Below are 25,554 nucleotides of genomic sequence, written 5' to 3'. Positions count from 1 at the left end.
CATTATTGTAAACCTGAGAATGCACAGGTGAGGCATAACGAAGAGTAATATCTTTATTCCTCCCGGATACTTCCTCTTTCTATGCGTGCTGCATTAGACTGCACACATAGAACTGCATCATATTACAATGTCAAGACATTCATATATCTCTCACAACTTCCCCTTTTTGTCCCTCTACCTTGTGTTTTGAAAATGTTTTATCCCCTCCCAAGTTTATTAAAGAAAGCTATGTCTACATCATTAGTAAAATAGCATGTAACACTTGCAGCTATTTTGACAATGGTCTCACATCATGGGTGGGAAAGTTCATGTCTACCTTCGGTGGGGATTTAGATTTGTCTGTGTCTCTCTCCACTATTTAGACCTCCTGTGTATGAAGTCAGGTTGTCAGATCACTGGGGTATGAGCTCCATCAAGCATCAACCGCAATCCTTGTCAGGGTGAGACACAAGCCAACCCTAAATTAACCTGTGCTCAACCCTCTAGTAGCTTGGCACAGAAAAGTCAAGCTTAACTTTGAGGCAATCTGTAAATCATTTGTGAAACCCTCACCAGGTTAGAGGCATAGTTCTTGCTTTAATAAATAAAACAGGACTGAGCAGTTGAACCAGAGACATTTTAGTGAGTGGATATCTGGTCGCACCAGTCTGGGACGTCACAAGTTCAGACCTACTGTAATGGTGCATGGTCTGACTACATGGACCCAGTTAGGCCCGCTGGACAAAGTACCTAAAATCCTAGTTTACGGAGTGTTGCAAAGATCTGTGTAAAAAAAGCATCACACATACGAAGTGATGCGTCAGTTTTGAGTTGTGGTGAGGATGAGATGCAATAGTTCTCACTAATCCTGGGCCTTATGTAATGGGCTTCAATTTCAGATCAAAGTCCATGTTGAATAACTCACCTCAATATGTCCCCTAGGTCACTTAGGTTGTGTTGGAGTTGCCAGACATGTCTTCAGTCATGTAAATTGACAAATAATGTTTCCTTAGTGTCAATGCACATTTTTCACTGTTTGATCAAATCTGGCTTCAATAGATGCAAACTCTACTGTTGAACGACAGATCTCCTAAGACATGTAGCCATGACTTTTGCCTAAGCAGTGTCTAATAAAATTGTTATTTTGCAAATCAGTATATTATTCTTATAATGATGAGGGCTTGTATAGCATGGACAAGAATTCTGACTGTCTACCTTCTCTTTTATTGCTTAGAGGTGGACAAAACTGAGACCTCTGACACCGGGGTCCAGAGACTTGTCTACTAGCTGTTACAACTCATGATGTTGACCAACAAGAAGTGACTGTGAGCATCTATGGAAGAGGCCCTGCCCAGAATTTGTCCAATGATGAGGAAAAGCTTGTTCCATCACTGGCAGCAAGTCCTCAGTTTTTTTCAGCCAAGGTGTGCAATGTGGTGTACTTGCTGTAAAATCTTCTTTGAGCTTGCTAAAGGATGTTGTGACTGCTCTTACGTCAGACTCCACATCTTCTAAGTCTCCTCCTGTCAGGAATTTAAAGACCATTTGCCCATCTTCTCCAATTCTCACTCCAGAGACTTCAGATCAGGAGTTCAGACAGCTAGCCCTTGGAATCACTCTGGGTTCATGTGATGCAGGTCTCGTCCTTCTCACCAAGGCAGGGAAACAGCAGACCTCAAGTCAGCATTGCCATTCAAGAGCCCAGCAAGCAGCTGTCCAGCTGAGTGGCAGTCCTTCACCAGTAAAGCAGTCCTTCTTCTTGGCAGAGTAGCCACAGGTCGATAAGTGTATAGACATCATGGTGTCAGAGATCCAGTACTTATACGTAGTAGGGCCTTTAAAGTGGGGAAGACTTCAATGCACACAGGCCGTCCCTTCCTGCCCTAACTCCAGACTCACTACAACGGGGAATGCAAACCTTTGAAAGGAGACAGGACAGATTGTATTCAGGTGTAAGTGAGGCTAAGTCCAGCTCCTACCTCCCATCCTCCCAGGATGACCCATTAAGTCACACCTAAGCTCCCATTGTGTGTGTATGCTCTCTAATGGAAATACACAAAGCTCAGCATTCACCCACCCCAGACTGATCAAACGTAGGCAGCGGGCACCTGGGGCCAGATGTACAACCACTTTGTTTTGTGAGTCTCTAATTGCAATTGTTTGCAACTTTCAATTATGGACTCACAAAATGCGATGTACTAATGTGTCTCAGACATTTTTGTGATTCCTAATGGGGTCTCAAATGACCTACCTCATCAATATTCATGAAGTAGGTCACAATTTGGGACTCATTTGGAATAGCTTGTAATCAGAGGGATGGTAGCCTGTGGGGTCAGCAGACCACCACGTATGTGATTGCTTTTCAATTAAAGCAATTTTGTTTTAGAAATGAAGCCCATTTTCGTTAAAGGAAAAATGCATGCATTCAAAAAAGAAAAATGAATCGTTTTCTTTACATTTTTTAAGAGCAGTTAGTGGTTTGTGGGACCATTTCCTGCTCTTAAACAATTTTGGTGCCCAAATTCACAAAGGGGAAGTGTTATTCTGGGGACCCCTTTCCTTTTTTAAGTGAACTACCACCTCCTTCATGGAGTGGGTAAAATATTGAAGTTTTGCATTGCCCTGCAAATTGACTATTAGGAAGGGGAAAGCATCTTCCTAATACCAACTCACGAGCCCTATTTTGTGAGTCAGTAATAGGATACAGCATTGCAAACTTTTAAAAGTGGCATTCTCAGAACTGCAATTTAAAGTCAGGTTTTACCGTGATTTTAAATACTGATTCCAGAGACACCAAACTTAAAAAAGTCCATCTCTTCACAAAAAGGAATTACAATTAAAACATGTAAAAAGGTAATTGCAACATTAAGCTATGGGACAGATAGACCTTGCAGTTGTGAAAAATGAATTTAAGAAATCTTCACAACTAGGACATGTATAACTTAAAAGTACTTGTCCTGCCTTTTAAGTACATCACACCCTGCCCTCTGTGTTATCAGGGCTTACCTTAGGGGTGACTTATATGTATAAAATGGAAAGGTTTTGGCAGAGCAAGAATTTCATCATGACAGATCAAAATGACAATTTAAACTGCATACACTGGCTCTGCGGCATCAAGCCTGAGTCTTGGTTAGAGGGCTACTTAAATGGGTGGCCCTCTAGTAGCATTTAATTTACAGGCCCTGGGTACATGTAGCACACTTTTCTAGGGACTTATAAGTAAATTAAATATGTCTATGGGGATGGAACAAAATGAACATGTTTAGGGGAGAGAGCACAAGAATTTCAGCACTGATTAACGATGGTAAAAAGCACAGAATTTTAAAACCTGCATAGGCAATGTCAGAAACAATGGCAGAGGAAGGTGAAACATTGGGGGAATACCACCCTAAGATTGTCAGGTCTAACACATGTCTCGCCAGATGAAAGTGGGGTGAACTACCCTACTCCTTCGGAGTTCTCTTCACTGAAGCAGTTCAACCTGGAGAGTATATCAGCATTGGCATGGTCTGACCCATGACGATGTTCACCATACAGTCTATTCCCTGTAAGGAGATGGACCACCTCAACAGTTTGGGATTTTGGGCCCTCATCTGCATGAGCAATCTGATGTACTGTGGTCTGTCTGAACCAGGAGGCGACCCCCAAACAGGTATGATCTCAACTTCTTCAGTGCCCAGATTGCAAAAAAAGTTTACCTTTCAATGGCACTCTACCTCTGTTTCTGTGGAAGTAACCTCTTACTAATGAAGGGTACCGGTTGGTATGGCCTTCCTCGTTCAACTATGCTAAGCCACCCGTTTGCCATGCTCTGAAATTTCCATTGGCTCTAAGAATTGCTTGGATAAATCAGGTGCCTTGAGTACTAGTCGTGTATGTTAGACTTCCTTTAGCCTATAAAAGCTTTCTGACAAGCCTCTGCCCAGGTCATCAATCTAAGCTGCTTTTTGTAAGTCAACTAAGTTAAGAAGACATGAATGGTGCCACAACCCTTAACAATTCTTATGTAGTAGCCTATATGCCCAGGAAGCCTCTCAGATCTGTCTGAGTTTTAGGTGGTTGCCAGGCCATGATAGTTTTGTTCTTGGGCTGGAGGGATTGTACCATGCCTCCACCTACCAAGTGACCCAGGTACATCACATAACCCTGCCCAATCTAGCATGTACTGGTATTGATGGTCAGGCCTGCCTGTTGCAGGGTTTGACACACCTCATGGATGTGATGCAGATGTTCCTCCCAGCTGGAACTGTAGACAGTGATGTCATCTAAGTAGGGCAGCACAAAACGCCTCCTTAATAGATAGGACCCTGTTCATCAACTTTTGGAAGGTAGCAGGGGCATTTTTCAAACCAAAGGGCATCAATTCTGACATCTACTTGCCCCCCTCAGTAAAAGCGATCTGCCAATACCCTATGTTAAATTAAAGGTATTGAGGAATTTGGCAGCACTCAGTCTAACAATGAGCTCATCAGCTATGAGGTTGGGGTGTGCGTCAGTCTTGTGACAGAATTGAGTCCTCTGTATTCTATGCAGAACAAGAGCTCTGATGTGAGGCTGCCTTTGTTAATGCAAAACACAAAGAAACCTGGGGGTCTAAAGTAAGAGTCAAATAAGTACTCTAAACTGGTAAGACTGAAAACCACAAAAGTTTATCAAAGGAAACCCTACAGTCATATTCCAAGTAGGTAACTCAGCGCATCAGACCACTTGCGAAAGTAGGTGAAACCCAAAGTCCAGAGATGGATTCCCATCAAAGTCTTGTAGGTGATCAAATGTTATCATCTGGTCATCCAGTGGTTGGGCTTGTGTGTCTCTTGATCGCTGAGACTGCCTCTAGACCCACCGTATAGGACTGGGATCAAAACCCACGATTGCCTGTAGACCATGCGTGTGATCACCCAATGAGATAGGTGCAGTGCCAAACTAAAACAAAGTGAGTGTATGAAAATGGTTAAAAACTAGAATAAAGAACGAACAGCGAAATGACTTTAATAGCTGTAAGCCTTTTTCTAATTAAAAACACAGAACAGCGTTAAAAGACAGTGTAAACAAATACCTGCTTATGGGGCCGACATGTTTCTGCCAAAACAGGGGGAACCCTCCCAAGGCTTTCTTCAGGGCCTCTGTTCTTATAAAGATTTGTGCTACTGCTAGTGCGTGTTGCACGAGAAAATAATAATAACCATATAAACTGTGATTAAAGTAAAACATAAAGGATATGTGTTTCCATTCCTCCATGCCAAATGGTGTCTCATTCACCTAAAAAAAATGCAAAATGGTATAAATGCAAAGGGTCACACTAATTAAAAAAATAAAATAATAAAATGAACAACAAGACACATTCCATACTCACCATAGTGGCAGGGGATAATACCTCACCTCGCCTGGACCAAGCTCAGGATGAAGGAGGCCACGCTCTAAAAGGGTAAGGAAAGAAAAGGTACTCACTTTGGGGGAGAAGGAGTGGTGCTAATCCTCTCCATAGCCAAAGGGAACCTATAGAGTCCTACCCTCAGAGCCCTTAAAAACCAATGACTCAAAAAAAGGCTCACCCACAACTCTCTGTCTAAATAAAAAAATTATATAGTAGATACAGTGAACTGAAAAGCAGTAAACCTGTTAACCACATACCCACAACTCCTTACCTCTCCGTCGTTACCTGAGGCAGTTCCTAAGGTTGGGGGAGGCAATGATTGAGAGGCGGGAGTGGTCTTATAAGGGGCTGGACTGGAGACCCAGTTGCCTGATTAACCAATCGGCTCGACTAGATGGTAAAGCTGTAGCCTGTTAGGTGCAAGAATATTAAGAACACCTTCTTTGTTGTTTTAATCCCGAAGGATAATGTCAAATGTTGAAGATGTGTCAGTCCACACCCTCTGATCTTGTAATAAAGAGAAATATGGAAAAAATCCTAACGCTGGCGAGGGAAAGAAAACCTTTTGTTGTGTAAATATTCGCCGCGTTTACAAAGGACTACTAAGATGGCGCTGGTTTAAAATATCACGTGATACTCTAACGCGAGTAGTTATCACAATAATCATACCCCGGGAAATAAACTGTGTCCATTACACTTTCAAAGGGTGTAAAAATGTATATGGTATGAGGGTGCTGGGGTTCACGATGCCTTACAATATCAGCCCTTAGAAGTAAAAAAGAGAGAACGGCGAAGCTGACCGCCGCTCCGATAATGGCGTAATCTCGCGAGACCCCGCCACCCTACCAAAAGACCTCATACTGGAGAGAGCTGTGGTTCATTGAAGAAGAGCTGTGCTCACCCAATCAAACATGAATCTGTTGACCATGGAAGACACGAGGGGCCTACAGTGCAGCCGCCCGAAGCTCTCATCTGTACAAACCTGGAATGCTGGAGAATACTCCACATCGGGGTCACAAGAGTAGCGTGATCTCGCGGGAACTTTTAAAACTACAGGATGACATCAGAGAATGGGGAAATTGTAGTTCCCACCCAAAATACGGGGATTAACGAAGGTACCTGGGTTTGTGTACCACATATGTTGTGGTATGGGCTCAGCAGTTGCCTAGATTATAACGTCTTGAAGCTGTTATAGAATATTCCCTCTTAAAAAAAAGGCAACAGATTCATGTTTGATTGGGTGAGCACATGAGGTTAGTAGCTTTGTCAGACGCTACCTCCTTGGGGAACGCAACACAGGTAGCGTTCCCCATCAGAGCTCTAACTACTAAACATGCAGCCACTGACCTCAGAGGGATGGCCTCTGGATAGCGGTTGGCATGGTCGACCAAGACAATCCTGTTGCCTAACGCTGTATTGGGGTCCAAGGGTCTAATGATGTCAATGCTTACCCTTTCAAAGGGAGTAGCAATGACTGGTAATGATATCAGAGGAACTTTGTGCTTTTTACCCTGAATTCCCACTGACCTGACAGGTGGGAGAAGATCTGCAGAATGCATCTGTGGCTTTCTGTATTCTGACCCAATAAAAGTGGGAGACAACCATGAGGAAGGACTTGTTTTGGCCTGAATGTCCACTATCATGGACACACAGATGTGTGAGTCCAACGGTGAGTGAGAACAGTGAGGCAAAGTGGCCCAGCAACAGGTAACATTCACTCTGCTGTACTGGGGTCAGGGTGGAAGAGAGGTTGACACCCTCTGCTGACCCATCATGTCCCTGTGCTTAGTGGAGGTTAGGGAGAGGTTCACTCTCCTCCTCCACCTCCTCCTCTGTCACAAGGAGCATGCGGGCTTTGGACCTCTTGAAGTAAGGTTTGAGTCTGTTCACATGGAGCACCCTTAAGGGCTTCCTAAAGGTCTGGAGGGTTTAAAGTAAGTGGATTCACCCTCATGCCCCATGATTTTGTATGTGCTTTGCCAGTGGTCCTGGAGAGCCCTGGGCTCTACTGGTTCCATGACCCATACATTCTGGCCTGATTGAAACGCCGTCTGAGATGCCTTCTGGTCCTACCAGAGCTTCATGACTGCTTGACTGGCCCCTACATTGCTTGTTTCCTTTTTTTAGAAGTGATGCATCTGGTTGTGGGATGCTGCATGTACTGATCACTTCCTTGGAGGTTTCTTGGGAGCTTGCTCCCATCCCTTCTTGACAAGGCCCAATGGTCACCTAACAAGGTGGCCACAGTGGATTTCAAAAGGGCTGATTCGTACTCCTTTCCGTGGTATCTCCATGTAGACAAATAGCTTTGTGCTTTTTCCCTGATTTCCCACTTGCTGGCAAGTTGGAAAGGACCTGAAGAATGCATCTGAATCTGTCTTCATTCTGGGGCAATAACAGTAGAAGACAAGCCTGGTGAACATTCTTAAATGTCCTTCCAGTGGGATATTGGGAGCCACACCCAGTAGGAAATTCCTCTCTTCTGGAGCCTGTGGGGTGGGCACAAGCACATAAAGAGGTCAATCTCCATATAGATTTGGTAGTCCTCACAGGCCTCACCTGCTGCATAGGAGAGGCCTGTCACCTCAAGCCCTCTGAAACTCTTGATGTGCTCTGCAGGATTCCTACCTGTTGGGACTCCCCACAACATGCCAGCTAGTATGCTCAGGTAGGTCACCTAGGCTGGTTATGTCCTCCCTGGCTGGCTCGGGGCTCTCCTCCTCAGGGACCCGTCAAACTCCACTGCGAGAACTTTAGAGGCTTGTTGCCCATGCCCCTCTCCTTGGTAACTGTCTTAGCCATTATTATGGGTTCCAGATACAGTTGACTCACTTTGCAGGCAGGTATGTTCCATGTGGTCATTTAGACTCATTCAGGCTATGTAATCCTCTCCAAGTGTGACCTGTGCTATACCTTCCTCCAGGCAGTATGCTACAGGTCATACTGCCTAGCAAACAATCAACAGGCATGGCAGGGCTCATAGCAACTTTCAAAGAACCTGAGACGCCCCCACTGAAATAGAATCAGAGCCACCAGTAGATGGCTTTCCCAATTATCGGCACATTTGACTTGGTGGAATGTGTTCAGTAGGACCTGCTTTGCAGATATCAACTAACACCTGACAGTAATCATGGTGAATCCTGTGTCTTGCAGAGCCTCCACCCACAGCCCATTAATGGTGACCGACTGCCTATACTTGGACGTGTTAGCTGACATTGCTCTTTAGGCATCATCACTTTTTACCCTAAAGAAACTAGGGTAATCTCTGTCTGTTCCCCAAAGCTAACTGGGACTACCTCCTCCTCAAGCACCACACTCGCCAACCCTGGTATCTACCCACCAGTGGGAGGCTCTGCCCTCTTGGGACAGTTGGAGTCGGTGTAGGACTGCCTAAACTTGAAGTACATTGGGGTACACACCTCCCTGTATTGTGCTCAAAGAACCCCTTCATCTTAGTATCAGACTGGGACAGGTTACAAGTATAACTACACCCTTGAAAATTATTTTGGGGGATTTTTGAGAACTCCTTGCTTTTACGTTTTTCTTCCCCCTCTTTTTTCTAGTTGGAATCCAGCCACCTTTTTGGAAGACCCCCCTGACACCGTCTAAGACACTCTGGTGCTAGTCCAGAGGTCCCCCTCCTTAGCAAGATTCATGGGGTCAGTCAGTTTACTGTCAACTGGGTGCTGACGCAACTCTGCAAAGCAAATACTAAGCATGTGCTCCGTCATGATTACCCCAACATAATAATTTACCCTACACCCAAGTATTCAGTGCTTTTTTGTAGTCCACAACATTTACCCAGGATTGGTTGGGGAGCTTTTGGCTGCATCTTTGGGGATACTTCTTGAGAATCAGCCCAAATTTGTCAATTAAATTCGCCTTCATAAGGGTATACTTGGTTTGGTCTCCAACCTTTAGTGTAAGAAATGTATATCCCCCCAGAGTATGCATTTATTTCCACAGACCACTGCCCCAGTGCTCCTCAGGCACCCTGTGCACCTTCAATGCAAAAACGTAAGCATAAAACCATTCATCAAGGTCCTCTTCCACCACATAACTGGGCACCAAATGCTTGGTTATGTTAACCCTTTCTCTTCTTTAAGTACTGCAGGTATGCTACCACCATCACTGCTGGAATCAACATGTTTGGCCTTGATATTCAAATCTTGTAGTCTTCTCTCATGAGCCAACAACAACATTTTTTCTTCCAAATCTGCTTCATCCTTCGTCTCCTCCATGGCAACATTCTTTCCTTCATTCTCAAATTGGCTAGTTTGAATTCCCTCTTCTCCCTCCGCCAGTTCCTATGGGGATAAACCATGGGAAAAGAAACTGCCCCCTGCCCTGACCAGGAGCTTAAATTCAGTGTTTTCACCGTCAGCCACTGCAAGTAATTCATCAGGCTCTCCCAATACATCATCCTCCTTGGAGTGGCTTTCTCCCCAGGCTCCCAGCACCTTTTGTAATGTCACCATCCTAATAGCTTTTTTGTCAGGAAGCCCAATCTTTAAGCCGGGCCATTGTATAGTTTTCCAGGTTGGAAGCTCAAATTTCATGGTTCCAATTGTAGAACCAGCAGCCAGAGGCATGGCTTTGAAGTAAATCAAAAATGCCAATTAGGGAGAATTTAACATTTGATTTGGCCTAAGATGTAAATGGGTAATGTATACAAAGTTACTGTATGGTACTACAAAAACACAAAGCCTATCCTTACCAACGATCACCAATGTTAGAAATTGGTTTGGAGGTTGAAAGTGGTATTCAAAGGCACGCAGCAATCACAATCCTAGTCAGGGTAAGAAGGAGGCAAACCCTAAATGAGCCTGTGCTTACCCTGTGGTAGCTTAGCACAGAACAGTCAGGCTTAGGAAATTGTGCAATCCTTCCAGCAGCAAAACAATGAAAACAGCGCAGAAAAAAAATTCCACACCAGCTTAGAAAAATAGAACCCAATTTATTAAATAAAACCAGACCAAAACAACAACAAACCAATAAGTGCTTGCTTGATATATCTGATCACATTAGACTGGGACAAAGTCAAACGTTCAGTCTGACCATGATGGAACACTGGTCAGACATAGGGACCCAGTGAGGCCCGCTGAACAAAAGCCCCTTGATCTTGGCTGTGGTGATGTCAAAGATGCCAGGTGCAGCCGAAGCAATGCATCAGTGTTGATCCACATAGTGCTGGCAAGGATCATGTGCTGATCGACACAGTAGTGGCAGTACAACTCAGTGCATGAAGGAGCTTCATTGGCTGCCTATGTGCCAAAGGCCAAGTTCAAAATATTGTGCCATGCTCATAGAGCTTTATACAAGCTTGGCACCTGCATCTTGCAGGACAAAGTTGAATTTTATGTTCCATCACGAGAACTGAGGTCTTGCAATTGTGCTCTGGCTAAAACTAGAAACAAAAATAAGGTCAGAGCGGGGAATCGCTCCTTCTCATACTTGGTGGCCGTACATTGAAATGATCGACCTTTAGACCTCCACCTCACTGATAACCATATGGGGTTGAGGAAGAAGCTGAAAATATGGCTGTTTCAGAGTTAACTGCTGATGCCTTTTGTTATAAATTATCTTTAAAAATAGCATTTGAGGGGGCGTGGCCAACTAATATGGCAGATTGGACGTGATTCCGGTCAGCTCCGTCTCAGGCACCACATAAACCAGAGAAACAAGGCATACCTGATGAGCCCCAGAGCCGTAGTGGGGCACCCCTGGATGGGGAGGTGATGAGGATCGCCAAGTCTTTGCTGTAGGGCGCCCCCAAGAGAGATGTTGATCGCTGGGAGCCTCTGCGGAGCTCGGTGCATGGAGGAGGAAGAAAATGGTGCCATGATCTGCAACGGACCCCGGGCGGTGAACCAACGGAGCACAGGTCACCCCTATTACTGACTAAGGGGGCCCAGATGAAGCTGAGCGCAGGTGGGGCACCCTATTGTGCAGGTGTGACACCCAAGGTGGTCTGTGGTGTGGAGGGAACTGGGGGCAAAGCTCCTGCCGGAGTGGAAGTGCACGCACGAAATGGCGGGTCCTGCAAGCTGACCGTGGTACACTTGGCCGCGACCCGGTCCCCGGCGGTGTGAAGACATCGATTTTCTGACACTGGATCGGGCGCCCCCACCAGCACAACTGCATTTTGGTGGTCACGTATAGCGGGAAGCCGTGGGAGCCCACTAACAAGTTCCATGGTGTCTGAAGTACAGCAAGCGACAGAGGCGACGCTCCACTTCCAGGGTCGAGGCAAGTGAGCTCGGAGGTCTGTGCTATGGCAAGCTGGTAGCCAGGACCAAGCAATGCACATGAGGAGAGACAGCTGGGGGCCCTCATACCACAGAAACCCTGAAGCCTGGTGCCTGGCCTTATCATGGCAGCCAATCTGGGTTAGGTACAACACTAAAGGCTCACCGGTAGCGCATCATAGAGGACCGGTTGGACCCCCCTGATGGCAGGAAGCAGCCCGAGACTTACGACACACCAAGGGGAATAGCTGAGGCGCTGGCCAATATAGCAGACAAGTCGCAGGATGGAGGGGTCTGGGGCCAGAGAGGACCCCCTGCATGAGAATATAAGAGGCCTGGGCCCAACTATGACCACAATCACTTGGCATTCACTCTGAGAAACAGGAGAGGTGGTCAGATGGTGGCCAGGAAGCTCCCCCCCATGCCACCCAAAAATACCCTCAACAACAAGGTCTCCAATTACTTTGCGACTGCAGGTTCTGGAGCGACAGGCGAGGAGGCGACGTCTTCATCAGAGACCATGGCACTAACTAGAGAAGATCTCTTGTCCTCCCAACGGGAATTCAAAAAGGAACTAAGGGCAGACATCAAGGCTGATATGGACGCTTCCTTCGAATCTTTTCGCACCAAAATTAGAGAGAAAATGGTGACCCTACAAGTGGATGTCTACTCACTGGGTACTAGAACTTTGGATCTCGACGCAACATACCAGGAGCTGGCTAACCATCTCACACCCTTGGAAGAAAAGTTGGTAGACCTGAGTGGGCAACTGCAGGCCTTCCTGCTTAAGTGCAAAGATTTGGAAAACCGCTCCAGATGCGACAACATCCGAACGAGAAGCCTAGAGGAAGAGTGTGAGGGCCCAGACTTGTAGGCGTTCATTGTGGGCCTCTTCTCCTCTGTGCTGGGGGAGGAGGGGCCTGGCGTTCAGCTGGAGAGAGTCCACAGAGTGAGTCCCCACCTGCTGGGAGAGAATCAAAGGCTCCGTGATGTGCTGGTGAAGTTTAGCTAGGAATTGGTCCTCTAAAAAGTTCCTTCCAAAACACCATATGCACGCTCTTTCAAGGCGTGGCACATGCCACACTCCTGCGACATCCGGTAACCGACTTCCTGAGGGACCAAAAAAACAGATATCGATGGACTTACCCCTTTGGCATCCTTTTCCAATGGGATAACAAATATCATCATTGGACGGAGCTCAAAGAGGCTGCGAATCTGCTGGGTATCGAGATCTCCACCTCCGCGTCGGTAAGAGGTTTCTGATTGGAGGTTGATGGTGGTGAATAACTTGCATTCTCCAGAACGCCTGGGTGGTTCCCGATAGACATATCCACTCTCAGGGTCACAATCCGAATGGTAATTGTTATCTAGTTGTAACATTCATACAACAAAAGTCTTGATTTATGATACGATAAGGGCTGGGGGAATGGAAATGGTCATGTTCCTCAAGTGTATCTTGGTACAGGGATTTGCCTCTAGGAGGGCGATCCTAAACACTCATTTGAAATCTTTGTTATGGTTAATTAATTTAGGTTGATGTCATGGTGCCTTTCTTTCTAATATTTTTGGGTGGTTGAGTATGGGGGTGGAAGGAACAAGGGTAGTTTTTAAGCAAAGCCCCTCGCTAGGTTGGGGACACTCCCTTCTTTATGACAATGGCGGTCACTATCACTTGGAATGTCCGGGGATTGAATTCCCTAACAAGGGTAAGTGTATTGAGTTAGCCACTACATTGAGATCTCAGCAACAAGAGGAGCGTCCTCAGTTAGGACGAGAATTAGTGACTGCAGAACAAACCCATAAGACTAGACCCTCTTCTCCGGCGTTGTGGTGGGTCATGGCCCTGAGGTGAAAATTACAGGCTATTTATACTGATAGAACAGAAAAAACATCTTGCGTTTGCAAACCAGGGGATACAAGAGCTGCAACAAAGTGGGTCCTTACTGGCGCGCCAATTACGAGCCAAGCAGGAAAGAGAGTATATCAAACTTGTTGTTGATGAGAAGGGCGTTCCTCACAAGACAGACAAGGGGAACGCGCATGCCTTTTAGACTTTCTACAGAACCCTTTACACTTCAGAAAACCCAAGGGTGCATGTCCAATCGTGGTTTCTGAATTCCCTGGACCTCCCACAAGTAGGGGACAAATCTAATGGAGACTTGGCGCAACCTTTAACCGCTGAGGAGGTCCTGAAAGCGATTGACTCCCTTAAACTTCAGACGCATCATCCCTATCACTGAAAAGGCCCGCAAGAAAAGCATTCCAGCAGCGCTTCTCTCACTGGATGTGGAGAAAGCATTTGATCGTGTGGAATGGACTTTTTTGTTTCAAGTGCTTTAGCGCTTTGGCTTCAACTAGACCTTTATAGGGATGATTTGCGCTAACTATCACTCTCCAGCTCCCAGGTCCTTTTTAATGCAGTAGCTTTTTCCCCCTTTGACCTGGCTCATGGAATAAGACAGGGTTGCCCCATTATCCCCTCTCCTTTTCGCCTTGAGCATAGAACCCCTAGCTCATAGGAGTAGAGGAAACCCAGATATTCGGGGGATACGTTTTGGTTCAGACAATCATAAGATTTTGTTATTTGCTGATGATGTGCTTCTCCCAATCTCAGATCCTTCTGTCTCTCTACTGGCTATCCATGATGAGCTGGTGATGTTTTGAACGGGTGGCGGGATTCAAGGTTAATGTGGCCAAATCCTCCTTACTAAATCTAACACTTTCGAAAGAAGAGTGGTGACGTGTAGAAGGAGCATCAACTTTTCGCTGCACGACAGATTAGATCACCTACCTATGGGTCAAGCTCACCCCGCGTATACGGGATCTATATATAGCTAACTTTTGCCCCCTTCTTCGACAACTGAAGACCGATTTAGACAAATGGAGTGTGGCTTACATTTCCTGGTTGGGTAGAATTAATGCCATCAAGATTAATGTTCTCCCTCGCTTGCTTTACCTTTTTCAAGGGTTACCTATTGCGGTGGAGGGAGGTCTTTTTAGGGAGCTGCGACAAATGGTAACCAAATTTATTTGGCAGGGAAAGAAGGCATGACTTCCCTATAATTTACTTACAAACCTCGCTAAGAAGGTGGCTTAGCACTTCCGGACTTTCAATCCTATTACAGAGGGGCCCAATTGAGGGTAATCACGGAATAGTCGATGCTGGCGTCAGAGAAGTATTGGCTTCATACAGACAGACAGATAACAGGACGTACCATCTGGGACCTCCTATGGAAACCAAAGTTGGACAGACCACTCAACGCTTATATTAGCATGCCTACATCCACCACCCTAAAGGTCTGGGATATACTTACTAAGAGACTGCACCTCACAAACTTCCCCTCTCCCTACACACCTATACACATTAATGCTGCATTCCCCCCAGTGCTACAAGAGGGACCCTTTGAGGCCTGGAGGGTGGGAGGTTGTCACATAATCTCTCACCAGTTTAACAGAGGAGAGTTACTCACTTTTCTGGAATGTAAGAAATGTGGCGGCTCCGATGAACTAAGAGATGTGATGTGGAGATTCAGCATTGTCATCAAGGATGACATCGATGGAGTTGTAGAGACTATGTGCAGATGTGATTCCAAAGGTGATGCATTGGGGTTCATCCACACAGGAGAGGCAATGCTCCAGTTCTGGTCCAAGCAAAGAAGCAACACACCGGCTCTGATCCTCACAACAGGAGCAATGTGTTGATCCGAGCCATGTAACAGGGATGATGCTCTGGTTTAGATGTATGCAAAATTGTCATTGTGCCGGTTCAACAGAAGATGCATGTGTTTTGTTGAAGTAAGCACCTTAGGCCCACTCCCAAGGGTCCAGGACTGGGGTGGCACTACTTAGCAGGGTAGATTCATAGATAGAAGAGTCCAGGCGCAGAAGCTGGCAAGTTGGTAGTCTTGTATGTTCCTGAGAATTTACATCATGAGGCCTGGCATTTAGCTCTTGGACTCACTCTGAGTTCAAGTGATGCCCATTCATTCCTTTTTCTCCAAGGCAGGGTAAATGCAAGCAGCAGGTTAGCACAGCCTATGCAAGAGTCCAGCACACATTAGCCTAGCAGAGTGGCAGTCCTTCAGTAGCACAGAATTCCTTCTACCTGGCAGGATAGTCACAGGTCCAAAAGTGCAATGAAGTCATGGTGTCAGAGAGATCAAGTACTTATACTCAGTTGTGCCTTTAAAGTGGGGGAGACTTCAAAGACAGGTCTTTGAAGTGCATAGAACTCCTCCCTTCCTGCCCCGGCTCCATACTCACAACGGGGGGCATGGTGCCCTTTGTCTGAGGACAAGAGACAACTTGTTCAGGTATAAGTGAGGCCGGGTACCGAGAACCGTTGCAATCAGTTGGCCAGCCACCATGCAGGGGCGTAACACAGGCCCGCAGTGCAGGGGGCCCTGAGCTGCAGGGGCCCCCTTAGCACACTACTCAGGGCTGAGAGCTACGGATAAAATCCAGAGTTGGGGCGCTTCTGTATACCTTGCAGGGGGACCCCCTCAACTTTCGTTATGGCACTGCCACCATGGGAGCTAGGTTAAAAAGTGCACCAATCAATGGAGAACATTTGTGACAACTGGTGGCTAAATATGTAAACCAGGAACCACTGGAGTCAAAGAAAAATCCCAAATATGGAAAACTGTTTACTACTGTTTACAATGTAAATTGTGCTCAACTCGTGACTTGTTGTGCCACATATCAAAACATGAGACTTAGAGTAATTCCTGTCTATGTCAAAAGGTCTTCATGAAGGAGGAAAAAGATGATGCTAAGTGCAACAGGCTCTCAGGTGTATGAGCTAACAGCACAGGTTTGTCCGCATAAGGTAACAGAGGGACCAGCTACTTGTCAATCTGCGGTCAGCATGATATCAAATATTGACTCAAATTATTTACATAATGAACACATAAAATCAACATTAGTATACAGCCCTGTCAAACCCCTGTATGGAAACAAAGAAACTCTGTATACTCCCCATTCTGACTAAATCTTATTCTAGCAGATACATTCAAATGAAAGAAGTGCAAAGAATTAACCAAGGTGGCATCCAACCCCTTTTCCAGTAACAGAGACCATACCTTGGATCTGTTCATGCAATCAAATGCACTGGACAGGTTCCATGAAGCCTAGATACAGTTGCTACTACATATTTACAAATAAGGAGATGGGGGTTCAAACACGGTTGCACCTACCCCAGACCTTCCCTAAACCCATACAGACAGAAGCTCAGAATGGTATTATCGTTAACCCAAGACCTTACCCAATTGTATATCGCTCTACTAAACATTTTGGTGGGGAAGTCAATGAGGTATATCACCCGATAGCAACATGGGTTGTGTCACGTTTTGGCCCTGACAACAACAGACACTGGAGTCGGAGCTGAGTTTATGCTTCCATCTTTATTCCCTGCCAGATCAGGACTGGCTCACAGACTAAACGTTGTTCCGGTTCCTGTTTCCGGATACGCCCTTTCCTGCCTGCCTGCTCTGTCCCGAGGCAGAGTCAGGCATAACAACATGACATCTTCCCCTTTTGTACAAAGTCTCACTGACTCTCACATTTCTTCGACAAGCCGCCTGGGCTTTCTTATTTGGCGTCTTGGACGGCTCTCCTGTTCTGATGCTTGACTACGTCGACTGGGACTGCTGACAATTCTTAGAGGGCGGTGGTGATATTGGTTGTTGTTGTCACTTTGACTTGCTGAGTCACTCGACGCTTGATTCGAGGAGGCCCGTCGATGATTGAGAGGGTTGCATCTCTTAAAGTGCGATATGTTCCTTGTTATTTGCTTGTGGTCAGCCTTTGCTGTGATCATGGTTCCTTTCCTTTTGCTGACCTGCAGGGGAATGTCAAGGTATCGGCTATACGCTTTTGTCCTCCGGTCGCCCCGTACTATGACCCCGTCTCCCTCCTGGATGTCGACGTCCTTGGCGTGCCGGCGTCGATCTGCATACGTTTTCATTTTCTGTTTCTTCTCCTGGTCTATTTCGACTAGAGTGTTGTGATCAATGGTGATGGTCCGTGATTAAGATGCAGCATTCATTGTGGGTAGTCGAGTGCGGGGTGCCCTCCCTAGCATTACTGTAGCCGGGCACTGATTTGTGGTGTTGTGCGGAGTGGTCCGATAGGCCCTCAGTACTTCATTCAGGGTCTGTTGGATATCTCGGTGTGTTAGTTCCGCTTGCTGGATTGCCTTCTTTAGTGTCCCCATGAATCGTTCCACCATGCCGTTGGCCTGAGGCCATAGTGGAGTAATTTTCTGGTGTTTAAAGTTGAGGTGTTCCGCAAAATCTGTAAATTCATGGCCGTTGTACGGGGGTCCGTTATCAGATTTGACTCGTGAAGGAATGCCCCATGCTGCAAAGATCTCATCCAGTATGGTGTAAAGGGGAATGTCGAGTACTCGTCCATGACGACCATGATGTACTGTCCTGATTGCAGTGGTCCAAAGAAGTCAACTGCGACTTGTTGCCACACCCCGTCTGGTAGTTCTGACATTTGGAGTGGGGCTGGAGGTTCCTCGCGACTGACCAATTGGCACGTCATGCAGTCTTTTAAAGTTGACTCTACCATCTGATCTAGAGTGGGGAACCAGACGCGTTCTCTCAGGATCTTCTTTGTGGCGTTTATGCCTCTGTGGCCTTCATGGGCCAGGTTGATGACTCCTTGGCGTAGCTTGTGTGGGATCACAATCCTCCCTCCTCTCAAAAGGAGTCCATTGTCACTGATGGAGAGTTCGCCATGTATGCGTTGGAAGGCTGTAAGATCACGGAGGTGTGCATCCGAGGCTTGAGGCGCGTTTTTGACATGTCGCCAGGAGTTCGCGCATATGCGGGCCATGACTGCTTGTATGAGTGGGTCTAGAGCTGATGCCTCTTGGATGGCCTCAAGGGGAACTGTAGGAGGGCATGCTGCATCGATGACAAAGTGGATGTAGTCGTCAGCCAGAGAGTGAGCAGTCGTAGCACTGATCAGAGGATGCAGACACATGTAATCGGCTGGATTTTCAGCCTTGCCAGGCTTGTGGACGATGGTGTATATATAGTCTTGGAGATGCAGTCCCCATCGCTCAATGCGTGGCGGCATTTTGGCGTTAGGATTGCCGAAGATTCTGATCAGTGCCTGGTGGTCGGTGACGATGGTGAAGTGTTTGCCATATACAAACAGGTGGAAATGTTTGCACACCCATACCACAGCCAGGCTTTCTTTCTCAGGCTGAGAGTACGCCTTTTCGGTGTCCGTGAGGCTGCGACTTGCGTACGCGATGATATGGCGTTGGTCAGAATGTTCACGGTATTGAGCCAAGATGACGCCCAGGCCCACTGGACTGGAGTCGACAGTGATCTCTGTTCTCTTGTTTGTGTCGAAATAGGCAAGATTGATGGCTGAACCAACAGCCTGTTTGATTTCCATGAATGCTTGCTCGCATGCCTGTGACCACTCAAAAGGCTGTCCCTGGCGTGTGAGTTCTCGAAGCGGGTAGCTGATGGTGGCGTAATCGCGGATGTAGCGTGCACAATAGCTCGCCATTCCGAGGAAAGAGCGGAGATCACTCACGTCTCGGGAGTTGGGGTGTCAGCGAGTGCAGCTACCTTGTCGGGATCAGGCTTCATCCCTTCTCTTGAGAAGATGTGTCCGTAGAATTTCAGGGTGTTTTTGTGAAATTCACACTTGTTGGCATTAGGCATCAGATTAGCATTCAGCAGAGGATGACATACTCTGTCCAGAGCGGTGTCGTGTTCAGTTTGATCTTTACCGAAGACTAGCAAGTCGTTGCTATAATTGAATGCGTTGGGAATCCCTTGAATGACTCGCCGGATGGCTTCCTGGAAAATTTCGGTGGCTGACGAAATGCCAAAATTCAAGCGCTTGTAACGGAAAAGGCCTTGGTGCGTGGTGAATGTCGTAATGTATCTCGATTGTTCATGAAGCTCCAGCTGTGGCACCATTGAGTCTCGTAATCATATCACTTATGTGTGGCCCCGGGTGGCGCTCTCGCTCGATGGCGGTGTTGGGTGCACGCATGTCCACACATAGTCTGACCTTGTTGTCTTGTCCCTTCTTTGGGCCCACCACGACTGGGGATACCCATGGGGTAGGTCCTGACGTGCGTTCGATGATGTCTGTTTGTAAGAGGTTTTGGAGCTCGTCATCAACGGCTTGCTGTAAGTCGAAGGGCACCTTCCTATGGTGCTGAGCAATGGGTGTTACACGCTCATCAATGTGCAGTTTCACCTTGAAATGATTTAGTTTCCCCAGGCCCTTGAAGAGGTTCGGGAATTTTGCCACGATGTCAGGGGCATCCTCAGTCATATAAAGAAGTTCTACTAGTTTTAGTCTTTCGGCTGTTGGTAAGCTGAGCAGACAGTCAGCGACATCAGGTCCTTCTACTATGTGGACGTATGCTGGAATCTTTCTGTCCTTGAAGGTTAATGTTGTGTGAAAACGACCCAGACATGGTAGGGGTTTCTGTGACATCCATGTAAATATGCGAACCGCTACTGGCTCCAGTTTAGGTCGTTGTTTCATGTTATAATACTCCAGCGCACAGATATAATTCAGCGATGCTCCTGAGTCCAGGATAAACTTTGCTGGGTGATCTCCTATCATGATGTCCAATTTGGGGTACCGTTTCAAACGGTCAGGGTCAGACACCATGCAAATGTATTCATCACTCTCTTGTGACACAGGTGTATGTGACGATAAGTCACTGGACGTGGACCTGCGTGCTTGATGTGAACTTGTCATTTGGCGTCGGGAGTGATGCGTGCTCGTGGATCGGCCTCGCGGTTGGTATGAGCTTGTTGATCGATTGCTTGATCTTGAGGAGCTGGACGAATGTCTCTCTCTTCCCGTTACAGCACGTGCATGGTGTCGTGTGCCATGTCGCGGGATTGAGGACTGGCGTGTTGATTGTCTGGCCTGGCATGCTACCTCAAAGTGATTGTCCTTCCCACAGCGATGGCATCGCTGACCAATTGCTGGGCATTGTCCCGAATGCGGATAGTCTTGTCCACACCGATAGCATGCGGGTGCTGGTTTGGTAGCTTTGTTGTGTCGTCATTCTCGTCTGGATGATGTTCTCCGAGAGTTGTAATTGGGTTTGCTCGATCTGTGTGAGCTTCTCACAGGTCCATTGGTTTTGTGTGCCTGCACCCGAAGGGCATGTTCTTTACGGTCGGACTTGTGAGTTTCCATTCGCTTGCCATGTTCTTCTGCCTGATCGTTGATTCTGGTTAGTTCCTCGATTTCTTCTAGGGTGTATTGTTTCTTTAAGAGTCGCCTGCGTAGTGATTCAGATTGGCATCCATCAATGATGCGGAGTCGCAGTGCGTCTTCTGTCTTGAAATTGTCGAATTCACAGTAGCGCGTCATTCTTTTGATGCGCATGATGAAATCACTCATGCACTCTTCCTTTTCTTGAGTAGCTAGGTTGAACATGTACCGTTCATAGTCCACGTTGCGCTTGTGGAGGAATCGTCTATCAAGGGCAGCCTTTACTTCGTCATATGTGGCAGTTGCTGCGTCCGGCATTTCTTTTATGATTTGTGCTATTTCTCGGTCTACTAGATTTCTTAGAGCCACGAGCTTTCGTTTGGGGTCTTGTACCAAGGATTCCTCCATGTAGGCCTCAAAGTCTTCACTCCAAGTTTTCCACGCGGGCCCCATGCTGTTGCCGGGTGTCTGCGCCAGCGGCTGTGGTTGCCGCATGAAGGGTGCCCCATGGGCGCTTGAGGCATCATGGCCGCGTTGGCTTGAGCTGCTGAGCCTGTTACAGCGTTTCCCCCAGAGGTGCTGCTGGGATTAGTGTTGGCTTGAGCTGCTGGGCCTGTTGCGGCGTTTCCCCAAGAGGTACTACTGGGATTAGTGTCAGACATGTGGGGGGCTGTGACTTGATCTGGCAGTCTGCGAGTCTTCTCGCTCTTTTATTATTGTTCTCCCGCTCTTTTGTTGTAGCGGGGACTTGATTTAATCGTGTGAGGGCTGTACGTGAAGTTTCTTGTTCTTCGGTTGCTGCAGGGTTCACTTTCCCACACTTTCTGCTGTTTATGGGTTGCGCCTGACTCCAAAATGGCCGCCGTATTTGGAGCGTGGGTTATTCAATGGCCAGCGCCTGACCTTAAAATGGCCGCCGTGTGGGACGCTGTGTCTCCGGGCCTATATGCTTTCCGCCTATTCGCTTGCTTGTTCCATGAGAGCTGCCACCGTAGCGCTCTTTATCCCTCAGCCGCGCTTCTCCCTTCGCTGTAGGAGCGAGACTCCCCCTCGTACTTGGGTATTCTTTCGTGTCTCGGCGAGGGACGGGCCGTCGCGTCCACCGTAGCGCTGTTCGGCTTGTGAGGGCTCCTCTGGGATCGTTTGTCCAGGGAGTCGCGGTCTTCTGGCAGGCCTCAGGCTCTAGCAGGTCCCCAGTGCCGGGCTCCGTTTTTTCGCGCCTTCTTGCGCTTTCGGCGGGGTGAGCTGCGGACTCGCTGTTCGGGCCGCGTGCATGGGGCTGGGCGATGCGACTCTGCTTGTGGGAGTGTGCATCCCACCCTCGTCGCCAATGTCGCGTTTTGGCCCTGACAAGAACAGACACTGGAGTCGGAGCTGAGTTTATGCTTCCATCTTTATTCCCTGCCAGATCAGGACTGGCTCACAGACTAAACGTTGTTCCGGTTCCTGTTTCCGGATACTCCCTTTCCTGCCTGCCTGCTCTGCCCCGAGGCAGAGTCAGGCATAATGACATGACAGGTTGGTACGATACCCTTTTTAAAAAAAGTTTATACTATCGGTGAGGAGGACCAAGATGAAGCAAAGAAAACAACCTGCAAGTGAGTAAAACAAATTGTGAGCACAGAGCCCATAAATGGTAACTACACTTGAACATATCAATTGAGACTCCATGAGGCACTGATGCTTTATTTGCAGGACTTTCTGTAAGAGCTGCAGTACCTTCTTCCACATCAAATATTAGGCTAGCATTAGAAATATCTCCAACAAATTGTTCCGTAGAGGAACTGACACAGCTACTAGAGCAAAAAACGCTTGAGACATGGGGTACCTGGTGATCAGCTATGATATTGGAGCTAAGCGGGTCATGCTTGAGTTCCAATTCCTAATTTGGTTGACTGTCAACGAGAAGAGTTTTGTCTCTTTAAGATTGTTTTCTTCAGTTATAGCCATAAGATTATTGTCCTGAATGTCCTTCTTCTTTACCTGCAGGATATGTTTAAAATTCACCCGGCACACACTAACTTCCTCTATGTTTCTAAGCCTTGTACCCAATGAACGCCTCAAATTGTGGTTGGCTTAAGAATAGGTTGTGTCAAACTACTTTGGGGTCCGTATATTGGAGCCCAAAGCTGATTGCAAAAGCATTGTTCTCACCTGTGTGCATATTTTTGAGAAGGACCCAACAACGGATACATTGTCGGACTCTACAAAGAGACAGCATTTAAAGGGCTTTGAATTGCTCCAAATTAATTCAGATAAAGTGAAATTGAGGAAAAGACTATTTTCACACAGCCGCTGATTGTAGTTTTTATTGGTCATAGGAGTAGAAGCCCCTGGCCATATTACAGACTGTAATCCAGGAAAATCAAAAGCCAAAGTAAGCGGATAATGATCATCAATGAACTAATTAAAAGGTTAGCTGTTCAAGATCTAATGACACTCACACATCCTCTACCAAAAAATTATTGTTGCATTAGTTCAATTCATGAATGTTATCCAGAATAAACTGATGCCCACATGGGCAACAGTCCTAAGTTGCACACCATCAGAAATATATGTATAAATATCAAAAAGCCTTTTAATCAAATTATTTTCTTTTATTCTCCTTGATCCTCATTTTATTTCAATATTCTCTAAAGTTTACATCAAGACATCGTGCTTTCAATATACATATGCTTGTGAATTGCCAATCCAGGCCTATTGCAGCAGCACGTCAAAATTCATGCAAGCGTCAAGTAGTTACAGCATTGTTAACCCAATGCATTTCGGGATCATACCCATCCTTAGAGGTCACTGTAGTATAAAGAGAGTTTTTCAGATTTTTGGGCTTGTGCATTTTATCAATAGCTTCTTTATTGCCACAATGTGAGCAAATATAAATAACATAAAAATAATCTACTGATACAATATTGTACAGTATGAGTAAATGGGAATTTACCAGTCCTCCCAATGGTATAACACTGTGTGCTTTGACAAAACGTTCTTCCATAGTTTGTAGTGGGGCTAAGTCTAGCATTCATGCAGTGTTAAGTTAGCATGAGCTTATTAAAAGTTTAAACGCCATTTTATCTTTTGCTTTCTTTTGCAAACAGCACACACATTGGATATTGTTTTGCGTTAGGCTGAGTGATTTGCTTCACATGATAATAACTTGTTTTTCTACATTGCCAGACTTGCTTCGTAAGCTTAGTCTGAACAGTGAGTGCCGAGGCCTTCAAGGTTATCAACACTGTTGCTGTTGTTCGAACTGATCAGTTATATGCAGCTGTGGACAGCTCAGATACTGGCGCCTTTAATAATGCACTGTGTAGGCATGATTGAACACACTTGGAGACCATTCGTATGCTGAGAGCTTGTACTGAACTCAATGTGATTCACTCCTGCTAATCTCTGATGTACGGGGTCACCTATGCAAGCCTAAGAGACCTTCTTTAGGTATAAAATAACCTACTAGCAAGGAAGGGTGAAATATAGGTATATAGTTAACCTGTTTCCATTTAGCATTATAAAATGCTTCCTCCTTTTGTATTGTATGGAATAGGAACTATGCAGACAGTCTTATTTCTTATCATATGTCTGCCTGTATGAGCTAAGATGCTGCACCTAAGATAACGACGTTAAAATTAACATTTTAAACTTGCTCCTGTCTCACTTTACTCCCTGTTCTGGACTGATATGAGTGTATAACGAAAGAGTGCTCATGTTTCTCACCTTACCTGAGGTATCCTAAGTCGCATTTTCTGGGTAGTCTAATCATTGGTTACTTTGCTATAGGACGAAGAGCTAATGAGAAACTGATGCTAGTCTGGTAGGGGATTTTGGGTACTAAGGTGAGTTTTTGGTACACCCTAATTAACGGAGATCTCTGTACACAGTTCTGTGACTGAGCAGAATCCCTGCAACAAGTTGACATCGTTTTTCATCATTTTAAACTTTTTTATCTTTTTAATCAATGGCCTGACCTGAGGGACAGATCAATGAAACTAATCCCAAGCAAAGTAGTCAAAAGCACACCACATGTAATCTAACTTTTGATGAATGCTCCCAGCCAAAGTTTAGAGTGCTACCCTGGTGTGTGCATTCAAACTCTTTGCTTAGAATTAGATTAATTGATGTTAACCAGATGCCTCTCCATACTATAGCTCACAAGCTCAAAACCTCTAAGACTGGAACGGGAGATGACAGTTGAGGAGATACATTCAGACTGGTAATCTAACTCAAAGCTGTTAATGTTTAGGGCAGCATTGAAATTTCAACATGATAAAACATGAATACCATTCAAAGAATGCCTTTACTGAGTAATAAAACTGTCTATAATCTCAAACAATCTCTTAAAGTTGCCGATGTTAGAATAAGAAAAGCCATTGTTGTAAAACTTGAATATATTAATGTTAAATGCATTATGACATTTAACAATTAATGCCTGAATCACACTACTGGAGGTATCTATAGAAATAACTTTAATATTTAAGATATTCTCAACCATATGGATGAACCCCGTGTGGTTCTACTTGATCTGGAGGGCTGGGCTACAGTGGAGTAACAACAAAAATCATTACTTGCTGCACTGGCAGCATATCCCGCTAAATTACAACTTACTAATCTTAAGGGACCTGGGCATGGAGTAGTATCCTGAGTAATCTTACACATACTTCCTGATGTGGCAGAAATGCTACTTAAGGGAAGCTACTGGGATTGTCAGTCGATGCCCTCTGCACCTTGCATGGGTGAGAA

Source organism: Lissotriton vulgaris, chromosome 1_1, assembly GCF_964263255.1.
Source record: "Lissotriton vulgaris chromosome 1_1, aLisVul1.2, whole genome shotgun sequence".
NCBI classification, from domain to species: domain Eukaryota; kingdom Metazoa; phylum Chordata; class Amphibia; order Caudata; family Salamandridae; genus Lissotriton; species Lissotriton vulgaris.
The sequence above is the reverse complement of the archived record's forward strand: the minus strand, read 5'-3'. Positions refer to the sequence as shown.